Raw genomic sequence first — 15,570 nt, 5'->3', positions numbered from 1 at the left:
GTTATGTTTCGAGAAAAATAGAATAAAGACGTCCATTAAAAAGCATTTCTGTATATTGTGAACCACTCAATTATGTAACATCTTACACTACACAGGAACTATATTTTGTGTTATCTCGTTCAAAGCATGTGTGACTATGTAAACTTCATAAAAATGAACTATAGATGGCTGATATTAATAGTCCTCAACCTTCATCCATGTTTTGTATCACTTAATGTAATTGCGTCAATTGAAATAACTGTTATGTTTAAATATTTTTGAACTTTGTTTGGAGTATAATGTATATTATGTACTATGCATAACCGTATTTGCAATACAGTAATTTTATCACATTTTACTTGAATAAGTTATAAAGTAGAGGAAATATCCGTAAAAAACAGAATTCTACTTTTTTCCCGCATTTCAAGAATGTAGATTTTCATCAATATGTTCGTCAAATAACAAACACATCCGCTTAGTCCCAGATATGACTTTACCTGTCGGGGATAGCAATATGTGCTGAAGCCAAATCATCTTTTCCTCCAACCACCCCCCCCCCCCCCCCCCACACACACCCTCTTTTACCCTCTTATCTCTGGTCATCCAAAATTAAAGAGGCAATGAAGGGGAAGTGAAGTGCTAATAGGAAGATAGAGAGAACGAGGAAAAGAACAGAGAGGTAGATAGATAGATAGAGAGAGAGAGAGAGAGAGAGGGAGAGAGAGAACGCATATAAAGTAAGAGAGAGAGAGAAAGAGAGAGAGAAAAATATATAAAGTAAGAGAGAAAGAAGCATATAAAATAAGACAGATGAACACAGAGTGTGTCAGGGGAAGTATATAGCCGCGGGGAAGTCTTGAAAGTTAATGATACGGAGAGATTGGGAATCTCATCTGAAGCAAAGCATGAAAGATGGACCATTCATTTCAGGCAAAACCCTCTGTCACCATTAAATACTATAATTATCATGTTTTATGAACCTTTTCAGATTTAGGAAACTATGAAGGGGTATAGAATAAAACCTGCTTTAATCGCAGAAAATAAGCGACAGCTTTTCTTACCACGAGTTTTATCCAGTCGAGATGCAACTTTTTCTATATGCCTGATGAAGTGTTTGCATGCAAAAACCGATAAACTCATTTTGATCAGTTTCAGGTATCTGAGATTGAAGCTGAAAAAAAGAAAATAGTAGAAATACATACATACATATATATATATATCAATTTCGATATCTTCAAAAATATTTCCTGTAATGTCACGATTGTAATATCATTGAAAGTATCATAGATTTTATTTTTTATATAACAAAACAGAGAAAAAATAAATCAGTCCTAGGTTAAAGTCAGGAAATGATCAAACTTTGATGATAACGTCACTAAAAAAGATTTGAAAATAGCATCAATCTGTCTGGGATTCAAACTCTTTATGTCATTTGCATATATGCTGGTAAAGTAATTGATGAACTGTTCAGATTAAATAACAGCCAATAAGTACCCCCCCCCCCCTCCTCCATCAAAAGGGGTTTACATTTGGATATATCAGATATACTTTAATACATGAGAGCTAGTCGTATGCATGAATGTACGTAGGAAAGATTGTATTGGCAAAAATCTTGCTTGCCTGTTTCTTCTTTTATTTAAGTATATCGAAGTAACAAGTTTGTCATTTCTCTTTTGAGACCAAGGTTCATGATGTTTATAATCATTTTCTTAAATGGGAATACTTCTTTTTTCTTATCCAGTCTGCAGTATATATAGTTCCACATGGTTTAAAACTAACATGGAATGTTACGAAAGATAAATTGTCAAAAATACGGCATTTATATACTTCTAGATGATTATATCATTTTGCAGCAGTAAGCGTTCAAATCATTCGTTTAGAGAATAAAGTTCATTATTGTAAGCCTGCACTGAATAATTTAAGTAAGGATCAGATCTTCATGTGGCATTTGTACCATCAATGACCAATTCTTTGTGGGGGTGAACTTGTGCTAGAATCTTTTTTTATGCATGTCGCCAAACTTGTTGGACGCCTCATTAATCATCAATAAATCTTCAATAAAGATCGCAAAAAATCTGAAGTATGAATATGGCCTTTTCGTTCTCACATTATCACGTTGACACCCTCTTAATCGCAACCATGAGTCATCGGGTGTCACCTCCCATGTACACCTCTCACCCCATTAAAGAAATGAGATAGTGCTGGTTGAGATGAGGATTCAGCTTTAAATCTTTTGCGAGATACTTAGAGATCACTTTATGAAATGTTAAAAAGTACATAATTGTAAGAGGAGTTCAAAATTTACTTCATGAAAATCAGTTTCGAAGTGGGTGAGATATCCAAAAACAAAGTCAAACAAAGCGATCCTAATAAAAGGTGGGTCCCACCTTTTATCAGGATCGCTTTATTTTAGATATCTCAGCCACTTTAAAACCAAATTTCATCAAATAAACTTAGAATTCCTCTTAGAATTGTATGCTCTTTCGTAATGTTTCAAAAAGGTTTTTCATTATCTCATAAAAAAATCATCATAAAAAAGTTGAAAACCTGAAGTCCCATCTCTCCCAAAACTGTATCATCCCTTTTAACACCCACGCTCCGGATTATTCGCGTCAATGCTTGGCTTTCGCCAAACAAGAGAGGGAGAGGACAACTCAGAGAAACTAACACTGTAATTCTCCCTATACCCCCAATATTATAGCTTGAAACTTTCGTCGAGGTTTTGACCTTTGACCCTTTGACCCTTTACATTTTGGCGATACTATCGGCTTTTCGATATGCCTTATCGAATATCAGGTAGAGAGAATTCTGCGATCAGAAGTCCTTTATGTTCCCCTATTTACAGATTATATATATATATATATATATCTACAAAGACAATTTGACTATCCAGTCAATGATGTAGAAACACAAAGTCTTTTCATGGGTTAATTGAATCAGACGCACGTTAGGTCTATTAAAGAGCTTATAGAACTTCACTGATATATATATATATATATATATATATATATATATATATATATATATATATATTTTTTTTTTTTTTTTTTTTTATGTAAGACCCACTGCTAGAATCATTGATAAAGAATGATGTAAGCCAGTCAGGAAATTGATCATCGCTATGGCGTTATCGGGACAAAGCAAATATCTATGATAAGAAGAAGGCGTTGGAGGCGCCTGTAGCCATCACACATGTCAAAAGTGCGACGCTATTATAATCCAATGCCGCCAAAAATGAACGTGGTGCAGGGGAAAAACATCTCAAAGCGGTCCCCGTCAGCCGCCCTTTTTCGTCACTATTCCTGGCACGTCGACGACTGAAACATAAGTTACCCCATCGCTGGCTCTCACCGCCAAGTCGACTGTCTGGCCCCGGCGCGATAAATACCGAGCCCGTGAAGATATCTCGCTCACTTTTCTCTTGCGTTCATACGGTATAGAATATTCCAAGAACTTTATAGAGAAATATCATAACAACAGAAAGAACTCAGATATAGAAAATGTACATCTAGAGAAAAACTGGAATTATACGCTATCAGAGGGCTCTGATGTTCTTAGGGTTGAAGAAATGAGGGGAGATTAAGATCAACAAGTGATATTAAATAATTATCATATTAGGAGACATGGGTAACACAAGAGAATAGCGATCCTCACAAGCATATTACACTCACACACACACACACACACACATACACACACACACACGAGCACAAGCACACAAACATACATCCATGCAGACAAAGACACAAAGACAGATCCAAGTAAAGTGTAAATCAAGGGATATGATGTATACGAAGAAGTATTTGAAGCAAGGCAAAAAGCAACCCGAAAAAAAATACATATGCATATAGAAAAGCACACGCACAGACAAACATATAATTGCACACACACACACACACACACTCTCTCTCTCTCTCTCAGGTCGTTATATAAACGCAATTCAGCGGAGCCAATTTCTGTCAGTGTTTAAAGTTAATGTCAGAATTTAAACAAAAGAAATATGGGGAGATTAGAAGAGGGTATATACAGCAAATCACATAAGTTTGCTTCTCCCTCTAAGTGTAATGTGTATGTATGCTTGCATGTAAGCGTGATTTCAGGTACACTACTAGCATGACTAGTATACGAAGGGTTTTATTGCAAAGCGAATTAACTCCATTTCTGTCAATTTGAGATATTTGCAATAGAGCCTGCTAAAAACAGAAAACGACATGAAAATGTTTGAGATGTGAATTTTCTTCAATTTGTCTCCCTCTACTTAATATTATCTTGCTTTCAAGAAAATATGTTATATAATTCTAATCACAACTTAAGGAAACTACTTGTGATGTAACAAGTGAGGTTCATCGAAAAGATTTTGTTTTCTTCTATAATAAATGATAAATTTCCTTTTCAAATGATCGAAACTTGTGCTAAATCTGTTCTTCGATCAAACTTTTCATTTATTGGTAATTATCTAAACTAAATAAAACTATCTTGCATCTCAATCTATCTCATTTCTTACATCGCTTATCCATCCTTGGGAAATATAAGCGTTCCCCCTTCTCATAACCACACCATCATCTACAGTATAGTGGAAGTGCCAAAAGCAATTTGTGACGTCACCAAGGTCTCGTAGGTGTGAAATAGCGTTCAAGAAGGTTAGGTCACTGTTGCAATAAACAGCGTGTACGCGGGTGTAGGCCCTCCTTCATACACATAGCTGTTGATGTTCGATGGCTGTACATATCGCGTACACTTATACTCTCATTATTACGTCATCATAGGCGCATTATCTATCGATTTTCTCCTGACGATTTTAGGAACAAACTAAATGCCTGGAAAAAAAAAGAAGAAATGTGTATCTACAAAACAGAACAAAAAAAAAAACTTCTTAAAGGCACATTAGCAGCATCCAGGTTTGACTCGTAATGATCATGCAAACGGACACATGGTATTGGAATTTGAGGAGGAACGAGAAAATATAGATATGATTACATCAGTAGAAGACTTTGAAATGAGAGACACATTCTGCGTATCGTCATAACCGCAACGGGGAGTATATCATCGGCTATATACTATTCCAAGGTCACGGTCGAAGTGAGTGTGTGTCTTAACTTATCACTTTGTCTCGCAGCGAAAGGGGCATCTCCCTGAGGGCGCCTTTCACTTCACATATCGGTCTGAATAATGGATGAGAGATGGCTCTTAGATGACTATGATTACTCCCTTAACACAGGTCTGCAATTATCTTTAAAGGCGATAGCCGTTTATTGGCAAATCCCCAGTCATCTTACGAATGACTGCACTATAATAATAACCAAAGGTATTAGATGAGGTGAGGTATTAGATGGAATAGCCCGCCGGATAATGGAAGTTAAAGTCTTGTATTCAGTTTAGATATATAAATGTGTTTTTACCCTCGCAGAGTTACCATGGCTACAAATTACGACGAGAATCAGAACAGGAAAAAAAAACCGCTAAGTACTGACTGGCATGTCGAAGCGACTAAGTGTTGTTGGTATTATAAAATACTGGCGTAATGATTGATATAGTTCTTACAACTGTACAATGGCCGAATTCGATGCTAAGACATTAATGTGTGTGTTCAGTCCCAGTGTGCGTATGTACCATTCGTCACTACGATAACTGTACTTGAGCATCTATCTCAAATCAACTAGTGCAAGGAATAATGTTATATCAACGATTAAGTCATCATTCTGTGTGCAATAACGTGAGTTGATCCTTTCGCCAGCATCCGTCGTGACTTATAAGGCAGGCTGCTTCCTTTAACGGACGATCCCAGCTCTATCAAGACAAGGAATCTTAAATTGAGGATAATATCGGCAGAATGCAGGAGGAGAGAAAAAAAAAATAGTTACCGCATCCCATGCATAATTTGGCATGTAATCGACCCCGCCCGCTCAGGGGAAAACGCTCCTGCATTTTAAGTTCGCGACGCACTACTACTGGGAACAACATGTTATATAGTGAGTTTTTGTCAGACATAGTCCCGTATTCAATGTCAAAAGGAGCTTACGACGTTTAAATGAAGTGTGAAGAGATGTAAAATGTATGTATACTGTTCACGCTGTGTGTTGGCATTGCGATTATCTTGACATCGTTAACGCCCTCCGCTATGTGCGTATGTCACGTTAAGTTACACTTACACCCTACCCCTAAGGCTACCAAACAAATAGCTTTAACATATGTAATTGTGTATACAGAGGTCAACAAACCACATACGGTTAGTTTGCCACACATTGGAGAATGATGAGACATTTATACTAATAAGAGGGGGTGCGATACAGCTTTATAGGTAAAGAATTACTCGGGTATAAATTCGGACAACGATGTTAAAGAAGGAAACCACAAGATACGAAACCAAAGACCAACAGATAGATTATGTACGTAGATGGGCAGACAACTCAATAGACATGCCAGGTGGCTCGGGAAAAATGATTGAGGAATGTAGAGTCAAACCTGTCTATAGCAGCCACCCAATGGAGATGAAAAAAGTGGCCGTTATAGACAGGTGACCATTATAGACTGTTTCTTCTTCAACATGCTTTGTCTTTCGGAAGGACTCTTTTTCAATGGTCGCAAAACGGCAGGTGGCCGCTAAAAACAGGTGGTCGCTAAGACAGGTTTGACCTCAGAAGGAAACAAACGCCTGAAGAACGGTAAGGAAAGGTACGAAAATAAAGTGGGACAGGAAGATAGAAAAATAAGAGGTAGATTGAGGTCGCGGCGCTAAAAAGTACTGCTGAGCTCACTTCGTTATACGAAAGAAATTGGAACGCTCAGGCTACAAAACAGTTAATTACCTTTTTCAGCAATTGGAGGAGGGGGGAGGTGCGAGGGGGAGGTCTAAGTCATTAACATGATTCCAGCAACTCTTCATTGAAATCCAGCTTTTGTCGTCTAATTGCGCCCATCGCCATGTACAGTAGATATTCATCGTCGAAACTGATTGATTCTTTTCCCTTTTAGGGTATGATGTGAAGTTAGCGTATCTGTGTCTGCGTGGAATACTACCTGCCTGAACTGTTTCGCGTCACATGGTTAACAAAAGCAAGATCACCAGTGTATGTATGCATTGTATTCAAGTGGTTTTCCATTATATTAGGCATCTTATACGTAGATGAGCCAGAGCGCTGCCCAAGTATACGCCCCCTCTCTGGTACTAGTAGTTAAGACCTCGCCCTCGTTACGTGGAGACAACCAGCCTGGACAAAAAGGCGCCTTGTTTGGCACAAGACCAAATGACGTGAAAACGCGCCCAGCCCCAAGCTAAAAAGTACAAGCAGTAATTAAGTTTCAATCAAGGTTGCAACTGCTATAAAATTGAGTTCAAGGTTTACAGATGAAGGACAAAGTCACGTGCCTTTCATGGGCTGAAATAGAATGCTTCCGGCAATGCATGAAGCATTACCGCCATTAAAATGACACGCAACAAAGGCGATTCTGCCGTAAAAGAATAATTGTTGAGAAAATGCAAACCGGGTTCACACTGTCATTCCGCGTGCAACTATGGCGTCGACGTACTGTAGAAAGCTATCGTGATAGATCATTGCGTATAGGCGAATATGTATCTAGACAGATTGATGGATATATAAGGAGATTTGGAGGTACAACGGTGGACAGAGACAAATGGGCAGATGAATGGAAAGGGACACGAGGTAATGATAGGAAGAACGGTAACGAGATGGGATGGGATAATAAAAAGAATCGGAGAAAGAGCCATGTAGAGTTGCACGTGACACAGACGGAGGAAACAGATGGACGTAGAGGGCGTTTCATAGACAAAAGAGACCAGATGGTAATGCACAAGGAGGCTTAAAATAATGAAAAGAAAGACAACAGCAACAGCAACAACAACAACAACAACAACAATAACAACAACAACAACAAACAGTAACCAGTCAAAGTACACAAATACAGAAGTTGATATAGAAGCATGCCGTGGGGAAGGAAATATCAGACTATTAGTCAAATGAGTACCTATTTTAAAGTGGCTTACTAACGCTTAGTGACGGTTTTCATCAGTTGTCAATCTTGTAAAGTTTTGATTGATAGAGAAGCGTGCGAGCGCAGCAGGTTTCTTTCAAATTAAATTACTTAATGAGATATTTCACCAGGTTACATCCGAAATGAGGATAAAGACCAAAGGTAATTAAAGGTGGTATGTAATTTACTCGCGTATATGTATCAGCGTACGTACTGGCATGTCGACACAACTCTGGAACAAGTCACGTAATACTTACCAGATCACCGGAAGAAAACAATCGTCATAATATTCTCGGCTCTGTACTCTGACTCTATAACATTTGCAGAAATGTTGTTGTCTTATTCCGAAATATATTTTGCTTGGCTTGTGTATGTGTTTATAAAGCTCATCAGTTTTTGCCCTCTTTTTTTTTTTCGTCGGGGGGAAAGTCGTGTCTTGTGAACTTATGGAGGGCAGGTGCAATTTTTAGCATTGGTGCATGGAATTAGCCCGTGTCACTGCTAAGTGGCGTTCTCGAAGCACCCCTTTAATTCATAATGAGTCCAGATGCTTCCACGTTGGTTCTGGCGGAGAATAGAAATTAAAAGCAGGCCCTGTGCACGCTCGTGGTTGCTGGGAGAAAAAGGCGCCTCCAGAACACAATGAATAAATGATCATCGCTGGTGACACGTGTGGGTAGCGCAGACCTCCCAACGCGCCGATCCCGTACTGCCGGGCGCGCCTCCCCTGGTGCGCGGCGAAGCGATGCCTCGTTTATCAGTGAGCCAATGTCAGAGCGTGTAGTCGTATAAAGGAAGCGAGCGAATCTAAGTGGTAAATAAATGAAGTCACTCCAATTTTTGTTGAGTCTCTTTCCCTCCCTGTCAACAGATTTTTGCTCGTGATAAGCACTCAAGCTCCCAATACGCGCGTAAGCAAAACCAAACTGGGGTCAGAAGATATACATCGGGGTAAACAGCTTCGAAATCTATGAGAGACGTACTCTGAATACTTATTACGATATCAAGCTGATTCTTTCTTATTTTTCCAGACTTATTTAAAAACTATCATACTGAATTGTTTTAATCTGCACGGCATTATGGCATTGCATAAGTTATGTTCATGGTTATCATTATCATCAATGCTCCCTTTCATTTCATTTTATTGTTTCTGCATGGTACAAGTTATCATTAAATCACTTTCGGAAATATACAACGAGCTTAATCATAAATAATCATAAGGCCTCATTAAATGCACAGAGAAATAGATAAACAAACTATCGACTTGGCTTATAACTACGTCAAACAACAAACTATTTAACACAACAAAACATACATAGTCATATACACATGTGATGCTAAGAAAGAAAAGGGAAAAAAGAAGGGGGTTGCGATAATAGAAAATGGTGATTGCTATCATTCATTGTTTTATTATGAGATTGATAGATGGTGTTATACTGGCAGAATGTTGGCTTGAAAGATTTTCTGTGGGCGTATACAAGTAATATGAAGAAAAATCGTAAGAATATGATTATAAAATGTATGACACATATTCAAGGGGACATTCCAAATAATTCATAAGATTTTACATCATGCAGTACATAAATTGATACTGCCATGTATCGATTTGTCGAATTTATTGTGGCGCCACTTTATCTGACAAACCAACTCTGAAAAAAAAACCCGTCCTTCCGTAATCAATTTTGTGGGCAGGATAACTAAAAAACCGTTTGAGGTATCCTAACAAAACTTGGTATGTATATGAATGAGTGGGCAAAGTTGTGCCTATCAAATTTTAGGCTCACATGCTCAAGTTCAAAGGTCAAAATTTCACTATGTCCCCATATCCACTCAATGCCTGCAGATGTTTTCTCTAAACTTAGTGTATACATCTACTACCAAGTAACGATTCTCCAGAGAGAGTTTCGGGTGATGAAGTCAAAGGTCAAAGGTCATAGGTCAAGTCGAAATGTTGACATTTTACGCTTTTTCTCCACATCTCGCAAATGGTTCATGGTATCTTAATGGAACTTAATATATAAGCATGTACTGACTGACAGTGATTACCTAGGAAATTTGGGGGTCATGGGTTAAAGGTCAGGGGTTGAAAGGTCAAGGTCAAGTACTCAAACTGTCACTTCTTCCCTCATATTTATGCAATGCCTGCAGGATTTTTCTTAAAACTTAATAATTTATATAACTGTATCACCCAATGGAGATTCTTTGGGAAGTTTCTTGCCAAAAGGTCAAAGGTCAAGAAGTCAAAGGTCGAGTGAAAGTGCTAAATTTCACTTCTTCCTCCGTCTCTCGAAAGTGACTTAAGGTATCATCATAAAACTTAGTTCATTCAGGGAGATGGGCCGCCTCCCTGATACACTGCAAAAAGTCCGGTGTTAAATGTGAAACACCGAGCTGGTGTTAAATTTCCGGTGCTCATTCATGGTGTTAGATTAACACCTCCGGGTGTCATTTCAAAATATACAATTGTTTTTTTGAATAGTTTCTTAGTTACTGCACTTCTTGTTAATTTTGAACTTCAACAAGACGATAAAGAATTTTCCGATGAAGTACTTGATTTTTGAAAATATGTGTAAACTTATTTACACCACAGTAACACCAGTTGGTGTGGTCTCCCATTGAAGCTGGACGGGTGTTATACCACTGAAATTAGCACCACTAATATCAAATCAACACCATGCGGTGTCATTATTGAATCAACTCTAGCGCAGTGTCAAAAATATCACCAGCCACAGTGTCAAATTAACACCAAGAAGTGCCAGGTGAACACTTTTTAACACCGTCACAATACATACACCTGTGGGTGTGGTCCTCTATTGAAGCTTGATCGGTGTTAGATTTAACACCTATGGTGTTAAATCTAACACCGATGTTCTTAAAGTGTACATTGTAGTTATCCATGTTCTTCCTTACAGTGATTCTCTAAGGAACTTTAGGGTCATAAAGTCCAAGGTCTAGGGTCAAAGGCCAGGTTTAAATGCTAATATTTTACTATTTGATACTGAAATTACATTCTTTTCCATACCTTGAAAATTACTCGAGGCAAAAACTTATAAGAGGGCAAAAGTCAAGTAAAAAAATAAGAAAAAATATTATGACGATGTTTTTAAAAATACTCAGAGAGATACTCGGAAGACTTGGTCTCATATAAATGAGTTACTTGGGAGGGGGAAGAGAGATCTCATGAAATGTTCCATGGAGACACACACTTAAAATCAGACTTAGCTAAAGCAGAGTATTTTGATAAGTATTTCATTAATTTGCCTGCAAGAATAAGCAGAGAAATTCCACCTGTGCAGACATCATTTGTAAATTATTTGTTAAATCAGGATAACTCGTCCTCTTTATTTTTGAGACCAGCATCTGTGCATGAGATTGTGAAGTTTGCCTTGGCCTTAAAACCATCCAAGTCATCTGGCTCAGATGGTATTTCTCCTAGAATTGTAAAAGATTGTATTCATGTTATTGCAGATCCGCTTTGTGACATATTCAATAGGTCAATGTCTCAAGGTTTGGTTCCTAACAAGTTAAAGATAGCAAAAGTAGTTCCTGTGTACAAAAAGAATGATCGTAAATGCATTGAGAATTATAGACCCATTGCCTTGTTTACCAATATTCTCAAAGATTCTGGAGAAAATAGTTTATAAAAGATTGAATGACTTTTTGCTTCTTAATAATATTTTGATCCTCCAGCAATTTGGCTTTCGTAAAAATTGATCCACTAGTATGGGTGTTTTAAATTTAGTAAATACAATTATTAGTGCAATTGATGATGGGAAGTACTGCCTTGGTGTATTTTTAGATTTGTCAAAAGCATTTTACGCTATTGATCACAATATACTCTTAAAGAAACTTGAACGCTATGGTGTTCGAGGAATAGCTTTGAATTGGTTTAAAAGTTACTTAGAAGAAAGATTACAATTTGTTGTTGTTAATGGTGCCAAATCACAATCCAGTAATGTAACTTATGGTGTACCACAGGGATCTGTTCTTGGTCGGTTATTGTTTTTGATTTATATAAATGATATCATTAATTCGTCTCAGTTATTTACTTATTCTCTTTTTGCTGATGATACATGCTTGTTATATTCTCACAGGAATATTCACACTCTAATGCAGACAATTAATTCTGAAATTTGTAAATTCTTTGCATGGTTTTGCTGTAACAAACTGTTATTAAATACTGGTAAAACTAAAATGTGTATTATTTAGATCCAGAGGGAAGAAAATCCCTGAAAATGTTATTCCCTTAGATGTTGGTGGTCATCAGGGGGGTGTTTCATCAACGTTTGTCAGCGCTGACAATTTCAGCAAAATCCTTGGTTTTGATTGGCTGAGATGCTCTGGTCACTGACTGTTACTATAGTGATTCAGGTTGTCAGCGCTGACAAACGTTGATGAAACACCCCCCTGATCAACCGCAGTCAACATGTGCTATTCCTTGGGGTTACAGTTGATGAATTTTTATCTTGGAATGAACAACTTAATAACGTAATATGTACTAAAGTGTCTCGCAGTGTTGGTGTAATATCCAAACTTCGTTTCTTCCTTCCCCAGTATACCCTAGTTACTTTAAACAATCCAATTGTTATGCCTCATTTGAAGTATTGCAATATTGCTTGGGGACACACATTTAGGACTCATGTACATAAGTTGTATGTTCTTCAAAAGAAAGGTGTCAGGTACATAACAAATTCAAACTATAGATCACTTAGTACTCCTTTGTTTTTGCAGTTACATATTTTGCCGTTTGAAGAAATGGTTTCTCTTCAATGCTTCATATTTATGTTTATCTCTTCAATATACATTTTTGTCTGATGTGTTTGTGGAAAATTCTTCCATCCATCGTTATAATACTCGCCAGAACCTCATCCATCAGCCATATGCAAGAACACAAACTACCTTAAATTCATTCAGAATAGTCTGTGCTAAAGAGTGGAATAAGTTACCCCGTAACATAATTAATTCCACTACACTGTCTCGATTCAAAATTTTGTGTAAAAGACACCTTTTCGACAGATTGAAATTAGGTACATGAATGTAGAAAATGAGATGAGGTAGCCATGTTTGAAGTGGGCATGCATGTTTGTATGCGTGTGTGAGTGTGTGTGTGTTGTGTTGTGTATGGGGGAGGTGGTATACGTGTACTTGTCTGCATTTATTATCTTGTATAATTTGTACATATGTTATACTCCATGTAAATATGTTACACCTTGCCATATACTGTAGTGTACTGTGTAAAGGGGCCCCGACCACAAGCTGTGCTTTACTGGGGTCCCAAACCTATCATTCTGAATTTTTGCAGTTATGTCTTGTATTTTTGTTATGTTTGATTTGGTTTGAATAAACTGAACTGAACTGTTAAGGTGCCTTGCCTGAGGTAACTAAAAAAAAATCCTCAAATTGCTAAATACCTGTACTCTTAGGCAATTTAGCCATTCATCCAAGTAAACCTTGTTCAAGGAAAGTGAACATTTAACACATTTGTGGCAAATCTGTCATTTTAATATTTTGCCAAACATGTAAAACTGTCATCACACATTGTCAGGACATTGTACTATAGACCTATTCGGAGAACAATGCATTATGGCCATTATGGCGGAGGCATACCAGTCGCCAAAGCGACATTTCTGGTTGATTATGCTTCCATGTGTACCCAATCATACATTCTTATGTACTTGCAGCTACTACGTGATCCCCCTTGCTCAATATGGGTTGTTTTGAAATTTTAACAGATTCTCATCATTCCTTATCCCAATCACAGTAAATTCTGTAACTCTGTAGGCCCTACCCAATATTACCGATTTATAGATGCTCAAATGCAAAAGTTTGAAAAGAATCCGGATGTCTCCTTTGAATATTATTCTGGCCACATAATCGATGAGCAGGGTACATGTATTATGAAGGAGTGGAAGTCAATGTACATTTGCACTGCATAGTTCCTTTAACGCGTACGATACTTCATGCGTTTTGGAATCCATTACTTAACAGCAAATTCGCTTTGGACAACCTTTCATAATGAATCACCTATCCAAAGTCATTACGGACCTGTTGTAATAGCGGATAATGATATTATCTTCATGTATCACCGCGATTAGTTTTGTTTTCATTTTGTATGTAATTTGTTCATAATTGATTATCGGCGTGAGTTTAATTTCCAGTAGGCGTGACAGGTGCCATTGTGACCAATGTTGTCACTACTACGGTCGTAGACTACATACAATTACCACCCTTTCAAGCATGCATGCAGATGCCTCCAGTATTATGGAAATTTCGACTAGGGCTAGTAAACCCAGCAACCATGACGACAGGTTATGTTATTGAAATCGCCATAATAATGGTAATAGTGCTGGCATTATCACTATTAGTAGCAGAATATAACAGGTAGATTGGTATTATTAGTATTTTAACCAAAAGGACAAGTGCACCTTACTATAAATGTAGATTGAGTGAATGTAGCAATATCAGTACAGCACATTAGAGAAAATCGAACAGCCGTTCAAAAGTTATGATTTTTTTTTTAAGTTTCTGCGCAGTTACTGCTGGATGAGGAGATTATACAGCAGTTTATGATGTCACAGGTTTAGAACGATATAAGGAAAATGATATACAGAGAATTCGACAAAATTTCATTTCTTTTTGAAAAAAATAAGTACACATTCCCTCGACTTGTTACTGACAAATTTCTGTTAAGGGTAATCTTATTTTGTCTTGCCTTCTGAAAGAGGCAAGTCAGGTGTGCTTTGATTATGCTAGAAAAGTTTAAATAATATGTTGAGTTGTCTTGATAGTTTCGTTATATTGTTGTGCACATGTGACATCACAAGCTGTAAATAGTCTTCTCATTTAGCGATTGCGATACTGAAACTTCAAAAATTCATACCGTTTAAAAAGATTTCTGATTGTCTTCAAACTTTCATGGATGTATTCTACGAATATTGCTGCATTTTCTCAATCCTTATCATTAAGGTGAATTTGTCCTTTCATATAATGATAGTAATAGGTGAATGAGAAAAATTTCCCAAATGGCCTGCTCATCAGTCATTGTCAGTGTTAAGTCCTGCTGGAAAGAACACAGTGTCCCTCAGTGTGAGAAACACAGTGTGAACACAATGTCAGGGCCGGCGCAGTGTTTTCAAAAGTGTGGGCGCCCCAAAAAAAAAACAACAAAAAAACAAAAAAAAGCTCAGCTCAGCTCATCTCTCCCCGTCCACTTCCGGGTTTCTTCGGCTGACAAGCAAAACAAAACAGGTCCTCAGCTCATCTCTCCCCGTCCATTTCCGAGTTTCTTCAGCTGACAAGCAAAAAAAAAAAAAAAAAAAAAGGTCCTCAGCTCATTCTCTCCCCTCCCATTTCCGGGTGTTATAAAAAAAAAGGTCTTCAGACAAAACACATACCCTTACCGCCGCCATACTTCAAGATCTCGATCTATTTCTTTTTTAGTGCCACTTACGTACTTCCGGGTTGAAAAAAGTGTGGGGGCCCAAAGTAATGACACCTTATGTATTCCTTTGTATGGTGCACACAAAGTGTGGGGGCCCGAGCCCCCACGACCCCCACGGCTGCGCCGGCCCTGATGTGAACACAATGTGAACACATCGTGGA

General features: G+C 37.7%; 1 protein-coding gene across 1 annotated transcript in view; it reads left to right on the top strand.

Annotated features, from left to right (window-relative positions):
* LOC139716500 (MAM domain-containing glycosylphosphatidylinositol anchor protein 1-like) overlaps positions 1–15,570 on the top strand; it is a 62,146-nt gene that overhangs the window by 33,664 nt on the left and 12,912 nt on the right. The window lies entirely within an intron of this gene.

The sequence above is a fragment of the Diadema antillarum genome, unplaced genomic scaffold (genome assembly GCF_040938485.1).
Source record: "Diadema antillarum isolate AM-2024a unplaced genomic scaffold, OU_Dant_1.0 scf00000066, whole genome shotgun sequence".
Taxonomy (NCBI): Eukaryota; Metazoa; Echinodermata; class Echinoidea; order Diadematoida; family Diadematidae; genus Diadema; species Diadema antillarum.
This window is presented reverse-complemented; position numbering and strand designations above follow the sequence as displayed.